Source organism: Narcine bancroftii, chromosome 5, assembly GCF_036971445.1.
Source record: "Narcine bancroftii isolate sNarBan1 chromosome 5, sNarBan1.hap1, whole genome shotgun sequence".
NCBI classification, from domain to species: domain Eukaryota; kingdom Metazoa; phylum Chordata; class Chondrichthyes; order Torpediniformes; family Narcinidae; genus Narcine; species Narcine bancroftii.
The window spans coordinates 89,924,469-89,945,311 of NC_091473.1; the positions used below are offsets into that span (position 1 = coordinate 89,924,469).

The window sequence follows — 20,843 nt, forward strand, 5'->3', positions numbered from 1 at the left end:
AATAGTAAAATCTGAGGGCTATTGAGAATGTGGGAGAATAACATGATTCCTGAAACAATCAAATGGGTGACTGATTGTGGGCATGAACTCTAACAGGGTTATTTGCCATGCCCTTTTTCCATTGATACAGATATCCTTTGATTTACACATTTTTCAAGTTTTATGCCTAATGAGCTTATATCCAGGTGCAGGACCATTTTTAACCAGGAATATATTTATCACTGTGACATGAAACTATTGGAAGATCGTTTTAACCTGAGATTAAAGTTCATAATCCTTACTCAGGCCTGTGTGCGGGAGGGCGGGGTTTGCAGGCGATCAGGTTGGACAACGACAGTGCGGGGGCATCGGCTCTCGCTGCAGGGCGGCATCTTGGCGGATCAGCGGCCCCGTCACCGTGAGTCACGGGTCGGCCTGCGCCAGGGAGGGGGAGTGGGCAACGGTCCTGGCGAGGTCAAGCCCGAGACCTCCGGTTCCGGGCGCTGGGAAGCGGCCTTGGCTTACCCTGACACCGGCCAGGCCCAAAAACCAGAGTCCACGGTGAAACCCTGCAACGTAAACAGAGGAGGTGGGGGCGATTAGCAGGCTGACGCCAATGCATTCTGGGATTTGTAGTATTACTGTGCATGCGCTATACGGGCACGGCGGCCAGCGGGCCACCTCTAATACATTTTTGAAATGATCTTGCGGGCCAAATATAATTATATCGCGGGCCAAAGTTTGACATGTGTGCTTTAGAGAATGGGAGAAAAAAGGGATCAAAAGAATAGAAAATTGCTTTTCAGGAAATAAATGATTATCCTTTGAACAAATGAAGGATAAATATAATATAACTCACGATACAGTGTTGGCATACTACCAACTGAAATCCTACTTGACCTAGCTCATTCCCTAACAGGAGATCCAGTATTACACCATCCCGAGTCGGTTCTTCTACTAACTGATTTAGAAAACAATCCTGAACACATTTAACGAACTCCAGCCCATCCAGCCCTCTAACCATATGGGTATCCCAATTAATGTGTGGGAAGTTAAAATCTCCCATGATCACTACCTTATGATTTTCACACATATACGTTATCTCCCTACAAATTTGTTCCTCTAATTTTCTTGGCCCATTTGGTGGTCTGTAATACACCCCTATTAGCACCCTCTTGCCTCCTCCACCCCTCATTTCCACCCAAACATCCTCACTGGTCGATCCCTCCATACCATCCTGCCACCTCACGGTGGTAATGTCCTCCTTAACAAGCAGAGCAACTCCTCCTTTTTTACCCCCTGATCTATCACATCTAAAACAAATGTATCCTGGAGTATTAAGTTGCCAGTCCTGCCCCTCCTGTAGCCAGGTCTCACTAATTGCCACAATATCGTGACCCCAAGTATCTATCCATGCTCTCAGCTCATCTACCTTGTTCACTATGCTTCTTGCATTAAAATATATGCATCTCAGAGAATGACCCTCACATATATTCTCTTTTTTACCTTCTACCCTAATCTCCATCCTACCTTTGTTATCTGTTTTATTCATAGCTAGGTGGCCATACTCCCTGGACACTGCTCTCACACTCTGTTCCCCACCCCCCCTGCCAAACTAGTTCATCATCCACATTCAATGCATAAATGTTAAGTAAAGTCCAAAATTCATTAAAAATCTTACAATTCAACTTTAGAATACATCATGCATTCATTTCCATTGAATGTAATTCAAAAGATATTTTTTTATGTATCAAAATTGCTACTCCCTTAGCTTTGGAGTTAAATGAAGAAGAAAAAAACATGTCCAACCCTCTTCAATTAAATTCCAATTTTATAAAATTCTCAATAAGGTATTTTGACATGTATTTAAGTCCCTCTTCAATTTCATACTTTCTTTTTCATTCAAATGTGTCTCCTGTAAAAAAGCAATATCAATCTTCATCTTTTTAATTAAGCCAAAACTTGCTTACGCTTGATCAGGTTGTTTAATCCCTGAACATTAAAGGTGGCAAATTTCAAATTCAACAATTGTTTGTTTGTTGGGGCAGGTAGATGGGCATTTAAAAGGAGGCACAGTTTTCCACGTTTTTTTTTTTTGCTGGGCTTCCACAGACTCCCTAAGAGTCTAATCATTTACAGTGCTGTCTTGAAAGGTCCTGTTGAAGGACCCAGGCCTGAAATTGCTTTCCATGGGTGCTGCATGACCTACTGAGTTCCTCCTGCATGGTCCTGAAAGCACTCCTCAATTTTCAATGTTTATGGACCAGTGATTCGCACAAGTCAATGGAGATAATATTATTTTTCGAGACCGCTTTAGAAAATAGAACATTACAGCACAATAAAGGCCCTTCGGCACTTGATGTTGTGCCAACCTACATATTACTACCAAATATAAAAACCAAACTCTTCCTACTTTGTAACCCTCTATTTTACATTTCTCACACAACGGATCAATATCCACATAAAAACAAGATAATTTAAGTTTAAACATACGAGTTCTACGTACCACCTTAAATTGTAATAAGTAATGTCTTGCACAAAATGAGGAATCATTAATCAAGCTGAGAGTAGAGTACCAATCTTCATCTGAGAATGTTAATTTCAAATCTCGCTCCCAATTGCTCCTAATCCTTGCCATGGGATCTGAATTTAAATCTGACAAATTATTATAAATACATAATGTTAATCCACCATGAAAATAAAAACATAAATTTAAAAAAGCAGATCAAGAATATTACTGTTGGAAATTCGCGGAAAATCTGAATGCTTACACTTGTGCCAGCTCACCCATGCAGCAGGTTGAGTCTGCAATCAGAGACATCCTCAGGAGCTCTCAGTGCAGGGCAAAACAATAGACAAGAAGTTGACGTCACTTCCACCCAGCACGAGCGCTGTGACCGCTGGGACCAGCTTGAAACTTTTAAGCGCACAAGTTTGAATCAGTAAATCAGTTGGTTTTTAAACTCTACTTGACTCAGCGTTCTTCCACTTGTGGTGGCTGATAGCCACAGACTGAACAAAATGTCTAATTTGTAAATATCTAAAAAAAGTGTCTACTGGAAAGAATAAATTTAGTTGAGAATATTTCAAAGGAACCAAAATTATCTCAAATAAAGAGATCATTAAAATCTTCTATGCCATTCCTTGAATCCTACATCCAACAAAGATGGTTGTAAAAGATAGTTACCTATAATTGGACTAGCCAGTGAAAAATCATTAATTCTGAAAAATTTCCTAAATTGAGCCCAAATTCTCAATCCATTTCTCATTAATGGATTGTGTGTTAATTTGGAAAAGGAAAATTATTTAAAAAATCTAAATTTGCCAAGATAGAAGTTTCTTTTTGGAGAACTATAATTCTATTTTTACCCAAGAGGGGAAATTTACTGACTTATCCAAATGTAATAACAAAAGTAAATTACATATGTTAATCACCCAATAATACAATATAAACTCTGAAAGTTATAATCCTCCATTTAATGTGGTCTTTTGAAGATGGGCTTTACTTATACTTGGTTTATTTGCCTGCCATTTACAAGTAAAAATAGCTGAATCCAGTGAACTGAAAAAGGATTTTGGAATAAAAATTGGTAACGCTTGGAAAAGATACAAAAATTTAGGTAATATATTCATTTTAATCAAATTAATATGTCGTACCATTCTAATAGATAAAGGTGACCAACCTAACAATGATAGTTTGATCTTATTGAGTAATACCCAAAAATTCTTTTTCAATAAGTTTTTATAACTTTTTGTAATTGTAATTCCTAAATATTGGAAGTGTTATTTCACTATAATAAATGAAAAATTAGAATAAGCTGCAAAAACACAGGCATTATGAAAGAAATGTAACATTTTTTAAAACTTCCCAGATCCATATGTTTTGGGAATGGCCAAATTTAAAGAGATTCTGGAAAGACATTTTCATAACTTTATTAATTATTTTTAAGATCAATTTGGAACATTGCCCATAAATTGCTTTGCTTGTTTTTTTCCTCACGATTCAGATAAACTGAAAAACGTTTTCGCTTTTACCACTTTGATGGCCAGACGAGTATTTTTATTGAAATGTAAAGATGATTCATCCCATACTTATCTTTCTTCTTCTTCTTCTTTGGCTTGGCTTCGCGGACGAAGATTTATGGAGGGGGTAAAAAGTCCACGTCAGCTGCAGGCTCGTTTGTGGCTGACAAGTCCGATGCGGGACAGGCAGACACGATTGCAGCGGTTGCAAGGGAAAATTTGTTGGTTGGGGTTGGGTATGATGTAATGTCCTATTTAAGTTTAGAGAGAATTAGATATAATATCAAGGAAAGAAAGTTTCAATTTATGAAATTGCGGTGCCCATTTTAGAATTTTTTAATAATTGGAAGAATTAACAATTACTGTATGATCTGGTCATTCACTGCCTGTTTTCCAGGGGGTCATCAGTGGTCCCACATTATTGATTTTTCTTTTATTAATTCAAAAGGTAACCTTGATTAGAAGGAGGGGTTAGATTAGGAGTTAGCTTTAGTTTTTTTTCCTCTCCTTTATTTTATGTTATTTCAATAAAATGGTTTAACATGATTTCATGGATTAATTCAATTAAATGTTTTTTGTGGTATTACAATTATTGATGTTGTTTTAGCTACTTTTTTACATTGGCTTTTTTGTGTGTTTACTTGTATACAAATGAATTATTGTGCAATTGTCAATTCTCCATTTATGCTTAACCATATAACCGTTTACAGCACAGAAACAGGCCATGTCGGCCCTTCAAGTCCGTACCAGTTCACTTGAACAACTCCACTTATTTACAACTGAAGGAGTTCTAAGGGTTTTCAGACTGAGGTGGGCTGGGAAGGAGCAAGCTCATGAAAATATTTATACTAAAAAAAAATCAAGATGTTGAATTTCAACTCTTTCTTAAGATTGGGATCATGGGTGAGCAGGACTTCAATGAGTGAAGCATAGTTTGCTTGAACTTCAGGCATGGTTAAACTTTTTAAAAATTTTAAAAGAAACCCTTTATTTTTCTTTCATCCATGCACATGTCGAAGAAACTCTTAAATGCCCATGTTTCAGACTCCACCACTAACCCTAGCAAGGAATTCCAGGCTCCCATAAGTCTCTGTGTAAAAAACAAAAAATTAACCCTGATGTCTCCCAAAACTTTCCTCCCTTCACTTTGTACAAATGCCGTTTGATGTTTGCTCTTCTTGCTCTGGGTAAAAGACACTGGCTGTCACCCTATCTATGCCTCTCATAATCTTGAAGGCCTCTATTAAATGTCCTCTCATCCTTCTTCACTCCAAAGAGAAAAGTCCTAGCTTTAATAACCTTGACTCATTTTCCAATCCAGTCCATATCCTGGTAAATCTCCTCTGCACCCTCTTCACATCCTTCTTATAATGAGATGACAAGAACTGAACATAACACTCCAAGTGTTGTATCACTAGAGATTTGTAGAGTTGCAACATGACCTCTCAACTCTTGAACAATGAAGCCCAACATCCCATAGGCCTTCTTAATTAACCTATCATCCTGCGCAGCAACCTTGAGAACTGTATGGATTTGGACCTCAAGTTCCCTCTGTTCCTCCACATTGTTAGGTATCTGACCATTAACCCCATACTCAGCCTTCAGATTTATCCTTCCAAAATGCATCACTTCACACTTATCTGGGTTGAACTCCATCTGCCACTTTTCCACCTAACTCTGCATCCTGTCTATATCATTTTGTAACCTATGACAACCTTCAGCACAACTCATCCAACTTTCATATCATCCTCAAATTTACTTACTCATCCTCTGCTTCTTCATCCAGTTAATTTATAAAAATCATAAAGAGCAGGGGTCCCTGAACAGATCTCAACAGAATTAATCACTGACCTCCAGGCAGAAAACTTTGCATCCCTTACTACTCTCTGCTTTCTACATGCAAGCCATTTCTGAATCCACACAGCCAAGGTTCCATGGATCCTATGCCTCATGACTTTCAAGTGTTTCATGGGGGACCTTGTCAAATGCCTTATTAAAATCCATATGTATCACGTCTACTGGCCTACCTTCATCAATTCCTTTTGTTACCTCCTCAAAAACTCAAAAAACTCTATTAGGATTGTAAGGCATGACCTTCCCCTCACGAAGACATATTGAGTATCTTGAGAGGACTGAACTTCTCTAAATGCTCAGATATCCTGCCCTGAAGAATTCTCTCTTCATACTTTGCATACCATTGAAACAAGACTTAGTGGCCTCTAATTCCCAGGATTCTCACTATTGCCTTTTTTTTTTAAAAAAAGCAAGGGGACCACATGTGTCATTCTCCAATCTCTGGCACCTCACCAGTGGCCAACGCCCCAGCTATCACTTTCCTCCCTTCCCAAAACAACCTGGAGTATATCTCATCTGGCCCTAGGAACTTATCAAGCTTAATGTTTTTAAAAAGATTGAGCACTTCCTCTTTCCTAATCTCAACATGATCCAGCAGACAAGCATGTTCTATTCTGACCTCACCTTGACCAAGGCCATTTTCTCTGTTGAATTTTGAAGCAAAGTATTCATTTGAGACCTCCTCAACCACCTCCGTCTCCAGGCATGTTGCACTCCCTTCACTCTTTTCATCCTTCTGCTCTTTATGTACACATATAACGCCTGGGGTTCTCCTTAATCCTATTTGCAAAGGCCTTCTCATGCCCACTTCAAGCTCTCCCATGTCCTTTCTTAAATTCTTTCCTAGTAACAATCTAATTCTCATGAGTGCTTCCTGTTTTTGCTTCCTAAATCTTTGGGGGCCTATGGACTACTTACAGTGCAGTGATTGCTCCATTCCCATTTCTAACATCCAACCACTTTGACTCAGTAGACATTTCCTCTTCTTTCTTTGGCTTGGCTTCGCGGACAAAGATTTATGGAGGGGGTAAATGTCCACGTCAACTGCAGGCTCGTTTGTGGCTGACAAGTCCGATGCGGGACAGGCAGACACGGTTGCAGTGGAAAATTGGTTGGTTGGGGTTGGGTGTTGGGTTTTTCCTCCTTTGCCTTTTGTCAGTGAGGTGGGCTCTGCAGTCTTCTTCAAAGGAGGTTGCTGCCCGCCAAACTGTGAGGCGCCAAGATGCACGGTTTGAGGCGATATCAGCCCACTGGCAGTGGTCAATGTGGCAGGCACCAAGAGATTTCTTTAGGCAGTCCTTGTACCTCTTCTTTGGTGCACCTCTGTCACGGTGGCCAGTGGAGAGCTCGCCATATAACACGATCTTGGGAAGGCGATGGTCCTCCATTCTGGAGACGTGACCCACCCAGCGCAGCTGGATCTTCAGCAGCGTGGACTCGATGCTGTCGACCTCTGCCATCTCGAGTACTTCGACGTTAGGGATGAAAGCGCTCCAATGAATGTTGAGGATGGAGCGGAGACAACGCTGGTGGAAGCGTTCTAGGAGCCGTAGGTGATGCCGGTAGAGGACCCATTATTCAGAGCCGAACAGGAGTGTGGGTATGACAACGGCTCTGTATACGCTTATCTTTGTGAGGTTTTTCAGTTGGTTGTTTTTCCAGACTCTTTTGTGTAGTCTTCCTGTTTTGCGGAAACTGCCAAAAGGTTTGGCCTGGAAGTCAGCCTGAAGAAAACGGAGGTCCTCCATCAGCCAGCTCCCCACCATGACTACCAGCCCCCCCACATCTCCATCGGGCACACAAAGCTCAAAACGGTCAACCAGTTTACCTATCTCGGCTGCACCATTTCATCAGATGCAAGGATCAACAACGAGATAGAAAACAGACTCGCCAAGGCAAATAGCGCCTTTGGAAGACTACACAAAAGACATTCCCTCTACAGCTCCTCCTTTTATACAGCTGTGATACTATTGTTAAGAATCTATGTTGATAGTAATATTTAGGTTAAGGTTAAGTTATACTGCTTATAAAAATGTCTTAGTAAAGTAAGTTACAGAGTTAAATATTGTATATGTATTCTTAATAAGTTAGTTGTGGGCTGGTACAAGGTCACACACAGGTCATAGCACATTTACAGAAAACCATTGTACTCAGAGATGAGAGCTCATTCTCCAAGTCGCAGCATCTTGGAAAGACAGCTAATGGATCTGAGGTGGTTCTTCATTATTCAAGAACAATGGAGTGTTTGCTTTATTAAAAACTGAAGTATCTAAGTACTTAATAAGAACTGCTCAGGAAGCCATCTGTTTTTAAACAAAAACACTTAAGCCTTTTGAATAGAGATGAGGTCAGAGGTTGTTATGGATATGGAGTGGTTCTGAAAAAGGAACACAATTTTGGTAGAAATAAAACTGATAACCATGCAGTTTCCAAGAATTGGGACTGACCTCATTGATGATTTAACTGTCACATGATTTGGAGAAATAAATTATCAAATTCAGACATTTTTGGATCAGTTCTGTTTGGAAAGTACAGAAGTCAAAACCCTCCAACACACACAGGGGTTGGAACGTTGGGAAAAGACAGGGCTAAATTACAGTAACCAGAATAGGAAAAGGTGAACACAGAATAAATGGCTTTTGAAATAAGAAAGACCACTTCACTGTCCCTTTGGGAAAGGGGACAGATTTATACTGGGTCACTTTCGTATGGCCACTTTGTTTAAACCTTGTCTGGGTTTGTGAATCCATTGTGGAAGAAAATAGCCACATTTATTGTCTTGTTGAAAAGAGGGCAGATTCTCATGTGGAAAAGAGATTCCAAAATCTTCAGTAAAAAAATTTGATCCTGGGAAGATAGAAATTGTATTCTCCTTTTCACAGAAGGTACATTGGTGGCTCAAAAGATGGTAATTTCTATTTAAAGAAATCTCTCAGACATCTCATCAAAAGAATTGTAAATAAAGAGGTCTGAAGATATGATGTTTAAAAGTACTTTATAATTATTTGTGAACTGAGAATTTAAGACCTTCATGCAAGTTTAAAATGATGCTGTTTTAAAAATTCACTTTTCAGAGTAGGACTTTAGTTACACGCACATGCATAATGGGGTTAAATTTAGAGTTTAGAGATAAGTAAGAAATGTTATGTTATTGATAGTTTAATAAAAACTATTTTGAATTAACCATTGCTGTTTCCTTTGTTAGTGCTAATAAAGTCCCTTTAGTCCCAAACAAAAATTAAAAAGGGTTGTTATTTCATAACACTAACCCTGACCAATAATGCTACTTCTTCCCCCCTCCCCCCCCCAACCCCCCTACTTTTACCTTCCAGCCTATCCCTTTTAAAAAAAACTAAACCTCGGTACCTGCATCAGTCAATCCTGTCCTTCCATCAGCCAAGTCTCTGTAACAGCCACAACCCTGCAATTCCACATTCTGATCCACACTCCCAAGTTCATCTCCTTCATTCCCAACACTCCTTGCATTGAAATAGACACATTGCAAACTCTCCAACTGATGACATTTATGCTTCCTCCCTTGCCATTCCTTCTTCACAGGCCCATAACACATTGCATCATCCTTTCAACCTTTTGCCCTATTCTCTGCACTCACACTTTGGTTCCCCTGCCAAACTAGTTAAAACTCTCCCCAACAGCTCTCGCAAACCTGCCCGCCACACATTCATCTGCCACAACTTCCTATTCCTCCCCTCTCTGGCACATAGCACAGGCAGCAATCCAGAGATAACCACTCTCGAGGTCCTGCTTTTCACTTTCCTTCCTACATTCCTTCTTCAGGACTTCAACCCTCCTTCTATCTATGTCATTGGTACCAATGTGGAAGACACCTGGCTACTTACCTTCCCACTTCAGATTGCTGTGGACTCAATCAGAGACGTACCTGGCCCTGGCAACTGGAGGCAACATACCATCCAAGGGTCTCAATCTTGTTCATATATCCTCTTATCAGTTCGCCTAACTATTGAATCCCCAATCACAATCACTCACCTCCTCTCCTCCCTTCCTTTCTTAGCCAAAAATCTCTGTGTCAGAGATCTGACCACTATGACTTTAGCAATATGTTTGAATTGATTCCTCCTTCCTCTTGGTAACATCTTTCCGCGATGGTGCTCAGAATGTATGTTTCATGGCATACAAATGACATGACTAACGGAGTGTGATTCTAGTTACTTGGCTGGGATATTGGTCTAGTAGAGGTCACCAACATCAGCTCATTTATCCTGTTGGTTGATTTGGAGTATTATGCAGAGAAAGCATTTATGGCATTTTTCCAGGTCTCTGCTGTCTGTCCACATATATCAGAACTGTCCATGAAGGGTACATCAGTGCTGGCCAGTAAACCTTTTCTCCATCTGAACTTGGCTCTCTGACAGAATCGATATCTTCATCTTTCCACAGATAGCCAAAGGTTATGCAAGTACAATGTTTAATTTCAAGTTTTCACTGAGAAGTAGCTCCCACATTATGGCATTATTTTTGAGTAATACAGCACAGTACAGGTCTTTCGGCCCACAATGTTATGCCAACCAATATACACCTTCAAAAAAAAAATTCTCCCTACCATATAACCCTCTTTCTTTCATCCATATACCTGTCTAAGAGTCTCTTAAATCCCCCTATTGTTCCAGCCTCCACTACCACCCCTGGCAATGCATTCTAGGCATCAACGACTCTCTGTCCAAAAAACTTGCCCTTGATGTCTCCCTTAAACTTTCATAGAACACTACAGCACAGAAACAGGTCCCTTCAGCCCTTCTAGTTTGTGCTGAACCATTTTATTTTGCCTAGTCCCACTGACCTGCACCCAGTCCATAACCCTCCATACCTCTCCCATCTACATACCTGCCAAATCCTTTAATTTTTTTTTTGAATATTTTATTTATGATTTTTCCAAACTCAGACATTCAATAATTCACAGTACAACAATCACGTTCATAAAGTATATTTAAATTTCTTCTACTGAGTCTGGTTTTATCCCCCCCACAAAACAAAATAACTAAAAAAAAAACACATTAATCATTTAAATAAAGAAACTTAACTTGCATGAAAAGGCAAAAAATGCCTACTTAACATTTAAAAAAAAACTACACCACTGACAGAGGACAAATAAATTAAAAAAGGAAAAGGGTCTGTGGAGCTGAATGCCTGTCTTACATTCATGTCAACAGCTTGATTGGAATGGACCCCACCCATCCACCCGCCAAGGAGAGGAAGGATGGGGGGAAGAGGAGGAGCTAGGCAGCAAACCACAGGGAACCACTCTATAATCCTTGCACCTATGCAACGCAGGTATGGTTGCCAGATTTTAAGAAAAGTTTCATTTTTTTTCCTTAGATTATAAGTAACTTTCTCCAAGGGAACACAGCTCTGAAATTCCATATTCCAATGTGCAATGCCCAGATGAGAGTCTGATTTCCAGGTAATCACTGTGCATTTCCTGGCGACTGTCAGAGCGATCAACATAAAATGGATTTGAAATTTGGACAGCTTCATTGTAAGCCTCAAGTCCATGATGTTTCCCAACAGGAATAACTCTGGGTCCTGTGGAAACTCTTTATCTATGATTTTTCTCTAGGGCTTGGCCTAGCTCTACCCAAAAGCGCCTCACCTTGGAGCATGATCAGGTTGAGTGCACAAAGGGTCCACGCCTGAGACATTGATCCGAAATTTCTGGGTTACCTTTATTCAATTTCTGCGGTGTGAGGTACAGTTGGTGAAGAAAATTATACTGCACCAGTCTATACCATGAGTTAATTATTGTGGTCATGCTATCATGACACAGGTCTGACCAGCACTGTTCATCTATTGCAACACGTAGGTCTAACTCCCGTCTGTCTTAACCTATAATTCAATGCCGAAATGAACACTTTTCAGAGTCTCCAAGTCACTGCACTCAGGTAAGGCCATGGTTGGACCCAATTTCCCCCTCAAGAAAAATCTGAATGTAGCAAGAGAGTGTCCTATTTGGCAAATCATATTTAATTCTTAACTTCCCCTACTCATAACAGTCCTCAATACACTTGATTCCCTTTTGACACCAGGTATCTAGGATCTTGTTATCAATAGTCAATAGCATTAAATTATTCTGACTCGGGGGGGTTTTAAAGACAACCCCACCTTACAGACAATATATTGGTTAATTTTGTTCCACATATGTAGTGTGTTTTAGCAAGGAGTTTTCCTTCTTCCCAAATAACAATTTGGCATTCCATTTATAAATAAATTCTCCTGCTACTTTCTCATCTTCCATGTGCAAACCAATTTGTGCCCAGGATGGTGTACCTATCCCGTCAAAGTGTGAGGTAAACCACCTCGACTGGGCTGCCCAATAATATGTTTTGAAATTTGATAATCTCAATCTCAAATTTGAACCAGCATTCACCATCTCAGGCAGCTCGTTCCCACCTCTCTGTGACCCCCATCACCCTCTGTGTGAAGAAGTACCACCTCACATTCACCCTAAACTTTTCCTCTTTCACTCTTAATCCTTGTATCTGGTTTGTATCTCACCTACCATCAGTGGAAAAAGACTAACTACATTTACTCTGTCTATTCCCCCTTATAATTTTAAATACCTCTAACAAATCTCCCCTCATTCTTTTACGTTCCAGGGAATAAAGTCTTAACGTGTTTAAGCTTTCCTTCCAACTCAGTTCCTGAAGTCCAGGCACTTTTTCTATCTTTCCTGAACTGCACACAATACTCCAAATTTGACCTCACCAATGTCTTATACAACTTTACCATAACATCCTAGTTCTTATTCTCAATATTTTGATTTTTGAAGGCCAATATGCCAATAGCTCTCTTTATAACTGTATCCAGCTGTGATCCCACTTTCAGGGAATTATGTATCTGTATTCCCAGGTCCCTCTGTTCTACCATACTCCTCGGTGCCCTACCATTCACCATGTACATATTTCCTTGGTTCCAAAATTACAACACCTCACACTTGTCTGCATTAAATTCCATCTGCCATTTTTCAGCACATTTTTCCAGCTGGTCCAGATCCCTCTACAACCTTTGAAAGCTTTCTTCGCTGCCTACAACGCCTCCAATCATAGTGTCATCTGAAAACTTGCTGATCCAATTTACCACATTATCATCCAGATCACTGACATAAATGACAAACAACAATATTCCCAGCACCAATCCCTGAGGCACACCACTAGTCACAGGCCTTCAGTCCGCGAAGCAATCATCCACCACTATTCCCTTGCTTCTCCCGTCCAGCCATTGTTAAATCTAGTTCACCACTTCACCATGAATACCTAGTGTCTGAACCTTCCTGACTAACCTCCCATACAGGGCATTGTTAAAGACCATCTGGACAACATCCAGAGCTTTTCCTTCATCAACTTTCCCGGTAACCTCCTCGAAAAATTCTACAAGATTGGTTAAACACCGACCACGTTGTCTATCCCTAATCAGTTTCTGGTTATCCAAATAATTGTATATCCAATCTCTTAGAACACCTTTCAATAATTTACCTATTACTGACATCAGGCACACAGGTCTATAATTTCCAGGATTACCTCTGAACACTTTTTTTTTTACAAAAGGAGCAACATGAGCTAACCTCCAATCCTTCGGCAACAAAACCATGGCTAAGGACTTATTAAATATGTCTGCCAAAGCCTCTGAAATTTCTACAATAGCCTCTCTCAAGGTCCGAGGAAATATCTTGTCAGGCCCTGGGGATTTATCCACCCTTATTTGCTTTTAGACAGGAAGTACTTGCTCCTCTTTAATCTGTATAAGTTGCATGATCTCACTGTTTATTTTCCTTACTTCCCACAGCTCTGTGTCTGTTTCCTGATTAAACAAAACATTCAAGATTCCCCCCCATCTATTTTGGCTTCATACAAAGCTGACCATTCTGATCTTCAAAACAACCAATTTTGTCCCTTACTATCCTTTTGCTCTTAATATATCTGTATAAACCCTTAGGATATTCCTTCACATTGTCTGCCAAAGCAACCTCGTGTCTTCTTTTAGCCTTCCAAATTTCTTCGAGGTTTTTCTTGCATTTTTAAAAATATTCCTCCAGTACCTCATTTCCTTCATGTTGCCTATACCTGCTATAAACCTCTCTTTTCTTCCGAACCAGATCCCCAAAATCCCTCGAAAACTAAGGTTCCCTATGTCTGCTAACCTTACCTTTAATCCTGACAGGAACATACAAACACTGTACTCTCAAAATTTTACCTTTGAAGGTCCTCCACTGATTTCACACATCCTTGCCTGAAAACAACTTATCTCAATCCTCCCTTCACTTTGTAGAGATGTCCTCTTGTGTTTGCTACTCCCACTCTGAGAAAAAAGTGCTGTCTACCTTATCTATGCCTCTCATATCTTGTCGACCTCTATTAAGCCACATCTCATCCTTCTTCATTCTAAAGAGAAAAGTCCTAGCTCTGCTTACCTTGCTTCATTTTTTTTTCATTTTTCACACTGTGAACCATATCAACCAAAATATATACAAACATTTCTCATTAAATATACACAGTAGCATTTTCTCCCTTTTTTCCCCTACCCTCTCTCCCCCCTTCCCACCCCCCTCCAAAACCAAATATTCAATATATACAATACAATAAAACCATAAAACAATGTCTTCACACAATGAAAAATAAACAAGAAAAATGCATCATCTGTTTTTACACACTGAATTAAATCGTTTTGTCTTCTTATCATTTTAAGGAGGTGGAGGTCCGAGACAAGCTCTCTCTGTTATGTTCCATGTATGGTTCCCAAATTTGTTCAAATAATGTGACTTTATTTTTTAAATTATATGTTATTTTTTCCAATGGAATACATTTATTCATTTCCATGTACCATTGCTGTATTCTCAGGCTCTCTTCCATTTTCCAAGTTAACATTATACACTTTTTTGCTATTGCCAAGGCTATCATAATGAATCTTTTTTTGTGCTTTATCCAGTTTGAGGCCTAATTCATTACTTCTTATGTTACTTAAAAAAAATCTCTGGATTTTTTCGTATTTTTTGTGATTTTATTTAATATCTGATTTATATCTTCCCAAAACGTATTCACCTTCGTACATGCCCAAAGTGTATGTATTGTTGTTCCCATTTCCTTCTTAAAGCAAAAACATCTATCTGATAATGTCGAATCCCATTCTTTTAATTTTTGAGGAGTGATATATAACCTGTGTAACCAATTATACTGTATCATGCGTAACCTTGTGTTTATTGTTAACTAATATGGCTACACCTCTAGCTTTTGAATTATATGATGCTGCTGCTACATGTCCTACCCAGTCTCTCTTCAATTTGTTATGTTCCACTTCAGTTAGATGCGTTTCCTGCACAAATGCTTTATCTATTTTTTCTTTCTTCAGTAAATTTAATAGCCTCTTCCTTTTAATTTGGTTATGTATTCCATTAATATTTATAGTCATATAACTCAACATGGCCATCTCATACCCTGTTTACACCTCTTTTCCGCTTCCTCACCACCTCCAACCTCCTTTTTCCCATTTTTATCTCTCAGTTTTCCCTTTTTAAACTCAAGGTATGACAACACATTTAAAACATTAAAAAATACTCCAACAATTCCCACATCCAATATTACCTGAGTTGCCCCTTATCCTTTGCCAGGTAACCACAATTTCCCTTTACATATGGGTTGCGATCTTGCTCGCAAGCGTCAACTGATTTTGCAGTGACGGTTATTCTCTCCCCCCCACCCCTCCAGAAAACACTTTTTTTAAAATATAAACACACATGTAGCAAACCTCTCCCCCCCCTTTCCCCCTTCCTTCCTTCCCCTCTCTTTTCCCTCTTCAGTTCTTTACATATACATTGTTTTACATCTTTATATATACTTTATCACCTTTTTCATTCTTATTACATCTCTTCATCTCTCGTTCTATCCTGCAAATGCCCTGCGAATTCTTGTGCTTCCTCCGGATCTGAGAACAGTCTGTTTTGCTCCTTGGGTATAAATATTTTAAGCACAGCTGGATGTCTTAACTTGAATTTATAACCTTTTATCCCACAGAATCGATTTTGATGTATTAAACTCTTTCCTCTTTTTTAAGAGTTCAAAACTTATGTCTGGGTAAAAAAATATTTTTTGACCTTTGTATTCCAATGGTTTATTATCTTCTCTAACTTTATCCCTTGCCTGCTCCAATATATTTTCTCTTGTCGTACATCTCAAAAATTTTACTTAGATGGATCTTGGTTTTTGATGTGTCTGCATTTTTGGAGCTAATGCTCTGTGTGCCCTTTCTATTTCTATTTCTTCCTGCATTTCTGTCATTCCCAGGACCTTCGGGATCCATCCTTTTATAAATTCCTTCATGTCTGTCCCTTCTTCACCCTCCTTCAGGCCCACTATTTTTATGTTGTTTTATCTACTATAATTTTCCAACATATCAATTTTCTGAGATACCAACTCGTGTCTCTTTAATTTTTTGTCACTTTCTTCCAATTTTCCTCTTGTCATTTACTTCCATTTCTACAGCCGTTTCTCATTCTTCCACATTTTCTACTCTTTTCCCTATTTCTGTCATGACCCGTTCTAAACTTTGCATTTTATCTTCTGTTCTTTTCATTTTTTTTTCATTTCACTAAATTCTAATGACAACCATTCTTTTCATGCTCTCATTTGTTCTTCAAAAAAGGGTTTATCTATATTCTGTCCATCTGTTTTACCTTCTATTTCTCTGTGAAGATCTTGGTCTTCTTCTTCCTCTTCTTGTGTCTGTACCTGTGTTTGTGTCTTTTTCTTCTCTTCTTTGTATCTGTGTCTCTTCTGATTCTCCTAATGAGTTGCTTGTATCACTTTGTCAGGCCTCTTCTTGCTGGGCCTCTTGTTGTTGATCCTCCCCTCCTGGGCTACTCATCTGTCGGGCCTCCTGTTGCTGCTCCTCTTCCCGTTCACCGTGTCAACTTTCTTTCCCGCCTGGTTCCTCACTCCCTCTCCTGCCACCTTCCTCATCTTCCAGCTGAGAGCATTGGTGTCGGACGTCCCTCAGCTGGTTGCGCATTGGTTGCCCGCTCCTCGGCTGAGCCCCCCTCCCGTTGGCGCTTCCTTTTACCTTTGATTGCGCACTGCCCACTTTTGTTTGGCTCAGAGAGCCATTTTTGCAGTCCTCTGGCCGGGGGGTCACGACTCCGCGGGGCCGGCACCAACCTTGGAGATCGGGCGCTCTTTGCCACCACGCCTCTCTGTTCCTTTGTGCAGGTAAGGCCTTCTTTCTTTTCCAGTGACTTTTCTTTTTTCCCTGTTGTTTTTACTTTTTCCTTCTTGGGTGCCATCTTCTTTCTCTTCTCTGCAACTTTATCTTCTATTTCTTAAACTTTATATTTGTTAAGCTTTGTCTTTTTATGACTTTTTTTTCTTTTTTCTGGAGAGGGCTGGTTTTACCCTACCGGCCACTAGTCCATCACGTGACTCCCCCTGCTAACCTTGCTTCATAAAGACATATTTTCTATTCCAGGAAAATTCCTGGCAAATCTCCTCTCCACCCTCTCCGTAGTTTCTATGTCCTTCCTGTAATATGAGATCTATGGATTTGGACCCCAAGGTCCCTTTGTTCTTCCTAATTGTTAAGTATCTTACCATTAACTATGTTTTCTGCCTTTTAGTTTCAACTCAAATCTACTTCTTGCACCAGTACTTCTGATGTTCCATCTTTTCTCCCAAGTAGAGGATTTCACCTCAACCCAAGGACCCTCTACAATTTAAATTACATTAATTACACTCTTTGCTCAGATTTTCCCCCCTTCCTTGAGCCTGTACACATTTCTCCATGTCCTTACCTTCACCCTATTATTTTTCACATTACATCAGTAGTGTGCCATTTGTGCAACAATTCAAATGGACCATTTTGTTACCCATGCCCACTTTGCAATCACAACTGAAATTATGTCGCATTCCCATAGGACCTTCCCCGAAAATCTTGGAAGATGCAATGTTCTGCCCATTTATCTCCTCCATACCCAAGTTCTCCTGGACAAAAATATGATTTCAATGAATTCCTCCAATGTATTATTTATATTTTCTACTCATAGTGCAGTTTCCTTTCCAGTGGGGAAAACCAAACACAGGCTGGTTTTAAAGCCATGAATGCAATTCTCCCACTTAACTCCCTCCAAATTATTTTCACTCTCACACCCACATTAACTGCCCTCTGATTCTCCTAATACTCTCCTAGACTAGGTGTAGTGCACGACCGTTAATTAACCAGCCAACCAATCTTTGCAATGTAGGGAACCAGAGCACTGTGGGAAAATCCACCTGATCACAGAGGATGTGCAAACTCCACAAAAACAAAACCAGAGGTTAGGGTCAAAGCCGTCACTGAACCAGCAGCGCTACCAGCTTTACCACAACCCATCCATTTTCTTTAATCAAGTCTGTATTGGTTAATTTTAATCAAGATATTTGCTTTTATCTTCAATTCCTTGATTGACTGTGCAGTTACCAAAAGTGCTGAGCAATTCAAAAGGTCATGAAACATCCATAGGGAGTGAAAAGCAACCAAAATATCAGGAGGGCTGAAAATCAGGCAGCTAACTGAATAAAGAGACTGGGGAAGGTGAGGAACAGAGGCTAGAGAAGTAATAGGGGAAGAAGGCTAAGAAATATAGCTTTCTGACAGAAGGAAGCAAAAGGGCAGCTGAAAGGAGGGAGACAGTGAGATGAGCGAAAGAGACAGTGGGGAAGGGGGTTAAGGGAAATTGAGGAACTCAATATTGATGCTTTCTGTTGGAGACTGCCAAGCCAAGTACAAAAGACTGTTCCTCCAATTTGCAAGTGGCCTTAATTTGGCTGAACATGAGGCCATGGGCAGACATATCAGTGTGGCAATGGTGAGTAAAAAACGAAGTGGTTGGCCACTGGGAGGTCTTTGCTGTTGCAGCAGGCATAATATAAGTGCTCAATGAAGCTATCACTCAGTCAGCATTACTGTGGGCATTCTAAAAAGAGAACATGGTCATAGATTACCATACACACACAGTGTTTGCATTTGCTGTTTTTGCAATGCGGCTTATAAAAATTATAATTTTTTTGAAACACATTGTATATATAGTAACCTACAACTGTGTCCTTCTTTTTGGAAAAGGCCACCCTAGTCAGCATCCCGTCTCTCCTATGTGGAAGAGGACACATTGGAAACACCATTAAATGCATATTGTCAAAAATCTGAAGGATTTTCTCAAAAAAGTTTAAATTCCATGGTTAATTTGAGGGATTGTACACCAAAAATAAAATGTTTTATCTTAGACACCCACACTCAACGTGGAACTTTCTAGATTTTATTGATGCATGCAGCATGCATTTAAGTTCCCTCAAGCATATTGATCTATCTTCAATCCTCATCCTTTTCATCCTGGTTCTCCATTTGTAATTACATCTAATACTAAAAAAGGTTATTATGCAAGATAAATAACTGAACATGCACAAAAACATGAAGCAATTCTGTTTAACATAGTGAAGTCATCAAATAAACAGAGAAAATAGACTATTTTGGAAACAAAGATGAAATCAAAAAATTGAAGATAAAATGCAAAATATCTGAGTATCATATGCAACTATTTGGAATTCTGAACAAAGGAAAAAAAACAGGTTAACACATCCTTCTTCAGAATAAATGAAGAGACAATTAAAGTATTTGTTTCTCTCCTTTACTTTTATTTCTAACTAGCAGGATACCCGGTGTTGTTCGGGAAATGAAACATTCAGTTGTTGACTACATGGTTGAAACAAAATATCCAAAAATCTTCATGGTAATTCTGAGGCAGGACTAGTGTTGCTGTTTTGTTTCCCGCTGCCTGTCTGGAGGCCTGAGCACTGAGACAGGTGTATCGCTGCTGTTCCGTTTCCTGCTGCCTGCTCTTTGCACGTCTGTAAGCATCAACAGTGAGACAAGGCTGATGTTCCTCTGCTGTCTCGTTTTCTCCTTTGGTCTAACTCTACGGACTTGTGAAGAGCTTCTGCCAAAGTTGCTTCGCTTTTTTGGGTCCATATTGAATTGGGTTTGGCCATTTGTTTTTATTCTGAATGTACAATGATGCACAACACTGTAATTAATTGAGGTGTCCCTGGTGAGTTCAATTTTTTTGGAACTTCATATGGCTTTAAAGGTTAAATTCAATGTAATCTTGATATTCAGCATCAAATGTCACCACAATTATAGTAAATAATAATGCAATCAGTGCTAGTAAATACTTCTATAATGAACAGTAATGCAAATCAGTATAAGCAGGTCAAAAAACACTTTTGAATTTCAAATAACCTTTAAGGTTCAATTCAATGTGATGATGAAATTCAGCATCAAATATTACCCCTACCGAACCTCCTTGGACATTTCTGGAGTACTCCCTATTGATTTGCACAGGGAACAAACAAACAGACATACATGCACAAATATATACTAGATATTAATTTTTACACTTTCTTCATTTTAGTCATTCTGTTTGGCTCGAAAGTGACTATTTGTAATAGACACAATTGCATTACCACAAAACCAGAATCAAATATCTTGCTTGAACTTAAAAAAGAGAGAAAAAAAAACATAATCTTCCATGGTGGAACTGGTTGATTACTTTTCATTCTTTATGTAATCTCCCCCTGGGAAAAATAGCCAGGACTATCACAAGGATCTCAAGCATTAGAGGAAGTCATTCTTACATAATTATAAATACAGCCCTTTGCCTTCTTCCTGCCAAGGTTTAATTATGTGCAAGGTACTGCTGCATGGATTTTGGCTAGAATTTCTCTGCTATTTTAATGTGGAAATTTGCCTCAGGCCTACCACGCTGCTGTTTCTAAAGATGCTCTTACAAACTGAGCCCAATTCGGTTTCTCTCTCCTTCCAAACACAGATAGACACACATATATTTAAGTCAATCCACTCAATTCCACTCTTGTCCAATAACTGGACAATCCTCCAAGAAATGTCAAATTTAGTAAAGAGCTTCTTCATCAAACCAA

At 39.4% G+C, this 20,843-nt stretch overlaps 1 protein-coding gene across 14 annotated transcripts in view; it reads right to left on the reverse strand.

The window, feature by feature from the left end:
* dock7 (dedicator of cytokinesis 7) overlaps positions 1–20,843 on the reverse strand; it is a 310,961-nt gene that overhangs the window by 271,597 nt on the left and 18,521 nt on the right. The gene's annotated exons all lie outside the window — the stretch shown is intronic.